Below are 11,951 nucleotides of genomic sequence, written 5' to 3' on the forward strand. Positions count from 1 at the left end.
CTGATCCATTCATGGTTTGAGAAAGTGGTAAACAGAGAGAGACAAAGCTGAGAAAATCTTTATAATTTTGAAGCAGTAGAGAAAGAAACAAAATCTTAAAATCAAATCTTTACATTGAAAAAAAAAAAAATGCAAACACACACACAATGAAGACAAAACTCATGTGGGGTTTGGTTGTGTATACGTACGTGGAAACTTGATTGGTGGATTTTAGCTAAATGGTCTTACTACTACTCTAAATAGAATTTGCTGACAACAGTGTCTGTTTCAAAATGATTCTAATTAATTTAATTTTACCATCACCTCCACGTGGGGCTGTACTAAATTTTTTTTCAACCATCAAATTCAAAATGGGTCCTTAGTAGTCTCTCTCTCGATAGTTACTGCTCTATTGATGTACTTGTATATTAAGTGGAGGAGGTTGTACTTGGGGCATAGAAATGTTCTTATCAAGACTTACCATTAACATGAATAATGTAAATCAGCCAGAATAAAATAGGCAAAAGTGAAAATGAAATGCAAGAACTACACGTATGTTCAATTTGATACCGAAGAGAAGACCTTAAAATCTATATGTGGTATAGTTCTTTTAAATGAAAAGGTTTTCAAAAAATGTTCTTGAACAACTAACCTGTCAATCTGGAAGAAGTCTTGTGAAATGAGGTTGCCATCTGGAAGGGAGTTCCTGGATGACCATCATGCCCACTGCGGGTGTAGTCCTCAAGAAAACTAGCCTTCCTCCAGAAAAGAGTTTCGGATGGCTAGCCGTTCCTCATGGAATGGAGTCACAGATAGTCAACTCCAATCGGTTCTTTTTTATCCAGAAAGTTCCTTAAGCAAGTGCTTTAGTCTGTGATTTCAAAAGCCCTCATATACGCTCCCGGATGCACTCTTACTTATGCCGACGTGGATAATTAAATTTACAAAGCATATATAAATGAAAATTATAAATTATTGTATATATATAAATATATATTCATTTTGGGGGTGGGGTGGCCATCCTCATGGTGTATATACCTCCGCCCCTGACTGAGCATGTATTACGAGAAGATGAGCATATATTATGAGGAGATACATTGTTGAACATGTATTACGAGGAGATATATTGTTGAGCATGCATTATGAGGAGATGCATTCCTGAGCATGTAGTATGAGGAGATGCATTGCTGATTGTGTAATACGATGATATGCATAGTTAAGCAAGTGTTACGAGAAGATGCATTGCTGAGCATGTGTTATGAGAAGATGCATTGCTGAGTGTGTAATACGAAAAGATACATTGTTGTCTATGTAATATAAGACGATGCATTGTTGTCTGTGTAATACGAGGAGATGCATAGCTGAGCATGTATTACGAGAAGATGCATTATTGATTGTGTAATACGACAAGATGCAAGATTCTCGTATTACGACAAGCTACAAGGTCCTTGTATTACGACAAGCTACAAGGTCCTTGTATTACAACTAGATATAAGATCCTTCTATTACGACCAGCTACAAGGTTGTTGTATTACGACCAGCTACAAGGTCTTTCTCTTACGACTAACTACAAGATCATTGTATTACAACAAGATCATTGTCTTCGTGAAATGAGTGATGTAGGGAATGATAGTTGATAAATAAATATAAATTATATATTTTTTACTATTTTTACACTAATGAATAAACAACTATAAATAAAAATATGAATTGTCATAAAAAAAGAAAAAACAAAAAAGTCTTTTAATAGATTATTCATTAATGTAAAAATAGTGAAAAATATATAATTTGCATCAATTTATTAATTACCATCCATTATTCATTTTAAAAAAAATTGAATAAAATGTGATGGAAGAACCACATTAATGTATATTTCGAGGACTATTATTTACAAGTTGCATATTTTTTTGTGACACAACTTAGTAGTGTAAAAAGTTTAAGAGGCAAAAAAATGTACATGTATTTTTAAAATGATTTTTTGGGCCCCTAGGTTAGGTAAACTGTAACGTCCCTTTTCAAGCCTCTATTGTGCCTTCTTCAACAGATTTATGGCTCTTATAAATGAAAACATCACTCTAGATGCTTCCTGGACTGATAACTAGCCTTACAAACCAGCACGAGTGTTTCCAGCGTGCTTTGTCCTCACTCGCACACTTATTGGGAATTCTCAAGAGGTCACCCATCCTAAAATTACCTCAGGTCAAACATTCTTAATTGTGGAGATCTTTCGTGATGGGCTATCAAAACAAGATGTATCTTATTGATATAGGTAGTGCCAAAAAATCCATTTAAGCCCTCTTCAACTGTGTAGTCTTATACCGATATAGTCTTTCAATCATCACACTTTAACATTCCCCAAGAGATATGGTGTTGCACGACTTAGTCGATATTTTCCTTTACGGATCACAAGACTACTGACTGTCACAATCACTCCTCTTACAGGGTCTGACGTACTCGTCGACCACACTTCCGACTGGGTCAAGGCTTTGATACCATTTGTAACGATCTCTCTTCAAGCCTCCATTGTCCTTCTCCCAACAGACCAACATGAGTGTTTCCAGTGTGTTTTGTCCTCACTCGCACACTTCCTAAGAAAATTTTCCAAGAGGTCACCCATCCTGAAATTACCCAAGTCAATCACGCTTAACTGTGGTGTTCTTTCGTGATGGGTTACTAGAAAATAAGATGCACTTTGTTGATATAGGTAGTACCAATCAATCTATTTAAGCTCTCTTCAACTGTGTAGTCCCATACCTACACAGTCTTAGAATCATTACACTTGACCTTCCTCAGGCGATGTGAGATTGCACAACTTACCCGATATTTCTCCTTACGAATCATGGGATTATTTTCTGTCATAATTAAATAAAATAAACTTATAATAAATAAACTTAAAGTTATACAATTCTGAGATCTCATTTTTTATTTTACAACTATTTTTAAAATGATACATATATCAGTGTCGACCAACGACTATCAGAATATGAGCCCGTCTGTCCTGAAGATCTAAACACTTTAAGTCTAACTGTTTCGATATGTACAATTTTCATTCAACTCTAGACTCACTGCTGCCCAACTTTTGCTTTACCCTTACCTACACATATAAACATATATCTATAAGTCGATAGACTCAGTAAGAAAAGCATAAACATAAACATATAACCAGATCGTAACTAGACGCTCATACACCTAATCACGATCCTATCCCGCGTCTAACGTGTATAAGTCTAGAACGTTCGTATGAAAATATGATTGACCATAATATCAGTCTATACTCGGTACTCTAGCCGATGTGATAGCGTCAATCTATACTTAACTATGTTGCCAAACATATATTTGTGAGTATTCAGTGCAACTCTATGTACACTAATACCGCCCTTACTTATATGTTATCTACTAGGCAACTATAAAAACATGTAAGCTAAACATGTATGCATATATATCTTTATACCAATTTTATTTTGATTCTGAATTCAGGTGTGCCAGTCAACCTGAGTGGAAACTACTGCTCGACGATTAAAGGCCCTCAATCAAAATTTATGTAAAACTAGTAAGTGACTCGCTAATTCACTTTTGAGGACTTAAAATATGAAATTCATAAAAATTCACATATAACATATATAATACACATATATAATACACATAGAATTCAAATATATCTCCATAATTGAGAAATTATATTCTTAAGGTCTATTTTAACAGTAAGCCCTAATTTCTACTAAGAAGCATATCATTTTAAAATAATAATCAAATCCTTAATTATCTGCTAATTTTCACAATAAAATTATGCAGTCATTACATGAACTCTAAACACATACCAAACCCGCGAAAGCTGACCTGGCTATCAATAGTTTTTAAGAAGATATTTAACTATCCTAGGTAGATAGCCCATGAGCTAATGAAGTTTGCTATTGATATGAATCATAATCATTTATGGTGGTCTATTTTCTAATTTCTTTCCTTATAATGTTATGATGGCTTGTGTTCATCAATAAATGATATTCAATCTTTCTATTAAATTAAAATTAAAAAAGAAAAAAGAAAAAAAGAAGAACCTCGAGGCTGTTGGCATGGTCCTCGCTTGGTCCACAACTCCACATGCAGCATTAATAATAAAGTCTCAAACAGGACAAATGCAGATGCATGTTGCCTTAAGCCTTAAGGTTAAGGAGGCCAAAAGTACAACTAATTTTTAAGAGGGATAGGATTATAGGATTTTCTAAAAGAATTGAGGACTGTTTATTATAAAATAATTTATAAATATTATTTTAAATATTGTGTTGTGTAATAGATATTAATCATTTTGATTTATAAATAAAAATTTAGACTCTTTATTTTGAAAAATGGAATACATTAATACTTTAAGCCCAACTTCCTCATCCCTGATTGTGAATTGCATATTTGGTTGATGTAATTTTGTCAATAAAAACCATACAAGTAAATGAAAGTGCTCAAACTAAACACCTTCGACTATATATACGTGGTTTGTTCATATTATTAGAATATTTCTAATTAAGGAAATAAAATAATATTATTGATTCTGATAAATGAATATTTTATATTCATTGAATCTGGACAGAATCAATTACGTAATATTCTATATATGGTCAGATTTCTGTATTCATTACCTGATTTGATTTCCTGAATTAATTGTCAAAATATTCTGACAATTAATGTAGCACAGATACTGATGGAGTATCTCACCTATAAATATAGGGTCTCGGTCCCCGAGCTCCTCACTCATTCTGTTCATAACAGCAAATTCCATCTAAAGAGAGTTGAGAGAGCGAGGAAGCCCGATTACCCATGGTAGTCAATTTCCTTTGCAGATCAAAGTTTATGTGGGTTTGAAGCTCAAGATTCAATGGCTGGAGGTATTTCGATCCTTATTCATAGTGTATATATGTTTGATTAATTCCGCACTTAATACTTAAACATATACATTTCAGTTTATACATATAAAAGTCTAACAGTTAGTATCAGAGCGGTTTTTATCTCTGCCTTGATTTTAGTTTGAGTTTCATATATATATATACTCGTATATACAGTGTTTATATATATATATTTAATTCAGTGTTGATATATATATTTATTTTCGTTTGTGTATATATTTATATATTCATATTCATTCAATCCCAATTATATATATACATATATATTTTCATACATATATACTTGTTTATTCATTCAGTTCATATATATATTCATATACATATATATATATTTTTTCTTCATTTCATTACGTATATATGTTGTACATATATATATTATTTATATGTCTAAATGCTATATACAAATATATACATATATACATTTCATGTTTATATATATACATACAGTATTTTTATTTTTCTGTATATATATATGTATATATATTTATATATATATTGTATATGTATTAATACATTCATATATTAATATAGATTGTTCTAAGCATGAAAATCCACTTTGAAAAAACAAAGAAATCTCAAAATTATTTTTCAGAAAATTTTGGTGATTTTTAAAGTCTTTGTTTTATGTATTTTCGATGCATAAAATCTATATGAATGTCTTAATTTTTGCATTTAGATTCATTTGGAATTGATTTCATGATTTTTGGAAGTTTAAGGAAATTTTATCATGTCGTTTATGGCAGTGTATTTTTCAAAAAAAAAAAAAAAAAGGAAAAAATTTCGATTTTTTTTTATATATTTTTTATTTATTTGGAAATATAAATTATTCTCCTATTGTTAATTTAGTCAATAAATTACATTCATTAATTTCCATTTTTAATTTAATACATATATTTAGAATTAATATGTTATTTAGTATAAACTGAAAATGGAAATTTGTTTTAATATGGTAATTAATTACATGATTTATTTAGGCATGTAATAATTGTGCAATTTGTATAATTGTGCATTTAATTATTTATTACCAAATTTATGTAATTTATTGTTTAAATTAATAAAATTTGAAAAATCTGTCATTAAGTATAGTCTTTAATTTTGCATTTAATTCATTCCATATAATTAATTGTACTAATTTGTATAATTACCTTATTTATACAAATTAATTATTAGTATAAATATTTAAGATATTATATGGTCATAAATGCATAATTAATTATATATTATGGAATTAAGTATTTAATTTATTATCATACAATAATTGTATTAATTTGTATTTATTTGGCAAATTTATGTTTAATGCAATTAATTTAGATTTGCATGATTTAAATGCTATACATAAATTCCTTTTATAGTGCTAGATATATTTAGAAATATTCAAACATTAAGATAGGTTGAATATTTTATATAGCACATTAAGTTTCATAAAACTTCATAAAATATTCATAAAACTTCCTAAAATGAATAAAATATGAATAAAATGTAAGTAATTTTGTGGTTTGACATAAGAAAACATGAATTTGGGACAAATGCTCATATCTAGAACGGTTTTTAATGATCTTCGGACGACCACACTAGGAGCATTAATCTCAGTGATTGTCTACTATGTTAATAACGAAATTACTTTTAGGTAGAGCCCAATACCTAATGTCAAGTGAAAATATAATTTTATATAATTAGGGAGTAGCCACAGCATCCTTATTTGTATAAAATTATATATTAATTAAAATTCACCTTAATGGACATAACTTGTAATTAATTATATAGGTATAATAATTTTACCCCACAGGGATTTTATTATATTTGTATAATTAATTAGGATAATATGTTAAATTAAATTTTCTTAATTTACCCCACAGGGAGTTATGGAGATTTAATTTAATAGTGTTATCACAAATTTAATAAAGATAGATAATAAACTTCATTTTCCTAAACTAATTGTTTAATTAAATCTATCATAAAGTTCATATAATTTTATTAAATTTAAAATTTAGCCCACAGGCAATTTTGGATTTAATAAAATTTTAATCTTCAGTTTATACTTTGGTGTCAAGTGAACCACATAATTTTAAATAATTAGGGAGTAGCCACAGCATCCTTAATTATATAAAATTATATACATTAAGTGGATTAAGATCACATAATGGACATGAATTATGTGAACATAATAATCTTACCCTACAGGGATTTTATTATATTCACATGATTAATATGTTAAATTAAATTCTCTTAATTTATCCCACAGGAAATTATGTAGATTTAATTTAATAATTTTATCATAAAGTATAAAATTTTGAAACATTTATAAATAATTAAGTGTTTCATACCTTTCATTAAGATAGAAATATTAAACTTTAAGTTTTTCATAAATTGTGTAAATCTATCATAATCTACATCTAAATCTAATCTTATTAAATTAAAAATTTAGCCCACAGGCAATTTTTGTTTAATAAGATTTCATATTTAAGCATGTTTATTCATTGGTAAAAACATGATTCATTTAAACCTCAAAACTATATATGTAATTTTATTACATCACTATTCATAAATTTCTTCCATACTAGTAGAAAATTTCTTCCATAACAGTAGAAATTTTCAAAATTTATTCTGATAATTTCATCTAGCATATACAGTTTTTACTGTATAATTAAGAAAAATAAATCACACTTTATTATCACCAATAAATTTTAATTTATTGTGTATGAATTCATTCTAATATAGTTAATGTGATTATTAACACATAGTGGATTATTTTAGATTGTTATTCCACATTCATAATTTCTTGCAAGGTTTACAAATAAACCTAAGAAAGTCAGTAACTGTGAGCAAATCTTATCCACAGACAAGATAACTTCTCACATTTAGAAGTTTAAGGAACAAGCAATATAGTAGTGGCTTTGTTTTAAAATTGGCAAAGATCTTTATGTTCCAAGATTCTATTGAAACTTGATTTAGACACATTTAGAGGTCTTTACTACAAATGATGTCACTCATAAAGATATGCAAGTTCAATCTGACAATAAGAAATGTGTTATTAATAAGAATTCTTCTACATTATAGCACCAAAAATTATGGAACATATCTCCATAAATAGAATAAATGTTAGTAAATGGTGGGGATCTTCATTACACTTGATTTTACTAACTTTATTTAGAACTTGTGTGAATTTCATTAAGAATATGTATTCCAACAAGTCAAAATCGGTGCATACTAGAATTCTATCATATTAGAAATCATACAAGTCAATTAATTTTGAAGACATGGACTCAAATTTCGCATCTCTTTTTTAATGATTACTCACATAAATTATATTTCTACGAAAGTATAGATTTATATGTTTCAAAGACATTTAAATCTTAAGTAGAGAAATAGTGCATTTTGCATATTAAGATAGTGAGATCAAATATAAAATGGAGAATACTACATTAAAATTCGTGAGTATGGATAAACTCCCAGTCTATTTGCAAATTTTCTTTAAAAGCATGGGTTCATTGCCCGATACATATGCTTGGTACACCCAAATTGTAGTGTGTAACAGATTTAAGAAACTAAGCATTTTTTGGACATGGGGTGGAGCCTACATAGCAAACTCCAATCTTTCCTAAATCTTTGTCTATTGATACTCAACAATGGGGTGTACATATCGAATCGTATTCTAACCAAAGTTGTTTCTCAAACATATTTTGAGTTGTGATAAGGTTGAAAACGGACTTGATGACATGTACACATTTTATAAATACCCATATATAGTTAGAGTACAGTTGTCAAAGAAAAGATCTGGGCCCTAAACCATAAATGAGCATATTTCATTTGAAAAGCTATAAGGTTTAAGGGTTACATATTTTATTATCCATCTCACAACACTAGAATTGTGGAATTAAGAATTGACTTGATCAGTGGGAGTGATCAATCTAGGAACCTAGTTTCCGAGAAAGATCATTCATATTTTCTCAAACTTCCACCTCAAGTGTTAGATTAATTATGATTCACAACATCCCTTAAGATTAATGGTTATTGAGAATTCATAACTAATCATTAATAATATACAAGTCATTGGTAAAATTCTAATAAGTTATGTTATTTAGTAATTGCTTACAATTTCTAAAATAACATGTTATTGAACCATTTGCTCTTTTAAGAGTTTGTTGGTCCATCCTTAAGATGACTTATTAGAACAGTAAGATCAATGTTTTCTAGTGATTACATTTTGTACAATAAGAGTTCAACTACAATATTAATTTGAGACACAAATTAAATTATAGAATGATAAAGAATTGAAGTTGTAGTACAATATGCCATGAATGAAGAAATGAATATCTTAAATAGCAATAAAGTTTATCTTTAGTAAAGTTGTCTAATGGGGTGGAGAACATTAATTAAGCATAGGTTTTTTCACCAATAATATTCATTAGGCAACATTGAGAAACATAAAGATATAAAAGAATATTCATTGCTAAGAAGTTCATTTTGAACTAAGAATCAATAACAAATGAGATTTACATTCTCACTTGTTTTTATAAAAGATTCTATTATAGACCTTGGCATTTGTTGCTTGTTTCAATTCATTAATCAATTCCAAACAGTGAACTAGAGAAGAAGGTATACAGTTGCCATAAAGATTTTTCTCTAATAGTGGTGAACATATGCAAGCTTAAGATGTCTACCTATAGATTAAAACAAACATCTCACAAATTGGTATTATATCATCTTTTCCTTTAGGTTTGAAAAGAGAATTATGGAAATAATTATATACCAGAAGGTTAGTGGGAGTAATATTTGTTTTATACGTAGACAATATGTTACTTGCAAATGATGATAAAAGTTTTCTATATAAGTTGAAATAATTCATATCTCAAATTATTATTTTGAGATAAGGAATATAAATAATATATATATTTTTAATTAATTAGAGAGTAGCCACAGCATCTCTGATTAAATAAAATTATGTATTATTCATACGATATAACTTTTATCTTTAAGTGTGATAAATTCAACTCGAACCAAAGATACGAAAAATGATCCGGAGTGAGAATAAATTAAGAACATTCATTTGCTTCTATTTTAGAAGCCTAATGTATGCCTAAGAGTCTGAATAAGACTTTGCATTACATTTGTTTCAGGATCGTTAAGTAGTATCAGAATAACTAAAGTTAAGACCACTTTATTTTTCATACAAAGTGATGAGGTATCTTTAAGATACAAAAAATTATATTCATACATATTTTAAGATGAATTGACCATCTGGAAATATAGTTAACCAATTAGATTCTAACATACTTCACTGGTTGTATTTATTAACGTAAATCAATATTTTATTACGTCCTTAAGATTACCAGTAAGTTATATTGTAGAGAATCTTGATTGTTATTTCACTATAGAAGTCGATTCATTTATTGTTTTGAGGATACATCTCGTATGATGTATTATAGAGTTTCATAGTAGGCCTAGAGTTCGAATTACGGTTTCATTAGGCCATTAAGAAAATTTTGCGATAAATTCAGCTACAATATTTATGGCTAATAACTCTAAGAGTACTGGTCGAAGCTAGCATATCGACATTAAGTATTTAGCCATAAAAAGGCGTGATAAGTGGTCATTAATCATGCAAACTGAATTGGGTGATCGCATAGATCCTTGACTAAAGGCATGCCGCAACACAAATTCAAGGATCATAAAGTAAATATGGGATTCAGTTAACCCATATGCAGTTTTTTTTTTATTTGTACAACCAAAAATTATTTAATGAAACTCTAATTTCGATATTTTCTCATATTTATGTGCACCTTAATTTCATCTGAGAAAATTATCGTAAGAGGACCTGAATAAACATAAGGGTTAGGGTTTATTCACTTAAGTACATTGCCACATAAAGTACATTGTTATATAATAAATATATCGTAATACATGGAAGATAATACTCGACTTATAATGAGGACATGTCGCTATGATTCGTATGTTTATTATATAATGAGGAACGTTTGGGTTTGAATGTTTTAGTTTAAATGCTGACCAAGTGGGAGAATATTAGAATATTTCTAATTAAGGAAATAAAATAATATTATTGATTCTGATAAATGAATATTTTATATTCATTGAATCGAACGAGAATCAATTACGTAATATTCTATATATGGTCGATTTCGTATTCATTACTCGATTTGATTTCTGAATTAATTGTCAAAATATTCGACAATTAATGTAGCACGTATATACGATGGAGTATCTCACCTATAAATATAGGGTCTCGGTCCCCGAGCTCCTCACTCATTCTGTTCATAACAGCAAATTCCATCTAAAGAGAGTTGAGAGAGCGAGGAAGCCCGATTACCCATGGTAGTCAATTTCCTTTGCAGATCAAAGCTTATGTGGATTTGAAGCTCAAGATTCAATGGCTGGAGGTATTTCGATCCTTATTCATAGTGTATATATGTTTGATTAATTCCGCACTTAATACTTAAACATATACATTTCAGTTTATACATATAAAAGTCTAACACATATACCAACCCACATTATTAGTTTGGTGCTGACTCATATGCCACATGTCAATATTTTAGTCCACATCATCAAGCCAACATTTAGTGTAAGCAAACCTATAGTTACCAAGATAACACATTATTCTAAAATATATATTTTTTTTATTTTCTCTTTCTTTCATATAAGTTCTCTTAAAAAAAAAAACTCAAATATAGTTAACAACTTAACTTTATGAGTTGCTCATCATGGAATTAATGACTTTTTAAGAAAAAATAACTTTTTTAATAAAAAAAATATCACTGTCTATATTGAGTAACACTTCATATAAAATTAATCTTAAAAATTAGACCACATTGCATATGTAACAAGACTACTCTAATGAGCAAACCCCCATTGATTGTGACAAGACTTCTAAAATAATCCCAAATTGAATTGAGATACATTATATTCCATTTAAAAAAACGAGTAGACAGAGTTCCATTAAGAGATTAAAAGACAGTATTTAACAATATAAAAAAGTGAATTGATAATTTTTATAAAACACACGGCTTAAATTTATTTTTATACCACCCAAAATTATTCTTCTTCATCCTTTATATTATTTGT

Source organism: Cannabis sativa, chromosome 8 (assembly GCF_029168945.1).
Source record: "Cannabis sativa cultivar Pink pepper isolate KNU-18-1 chromosome 8, ASM2916894v1, whole genome shotgun sequence".
Taxonomy (NCBI): domain Eukaryota; kingdom Viridiplantae; phylum Streptophyta; class Magnoliopsida; order Rosales; family Cannabaceae; genus Cannabis; species Cannabis sativa.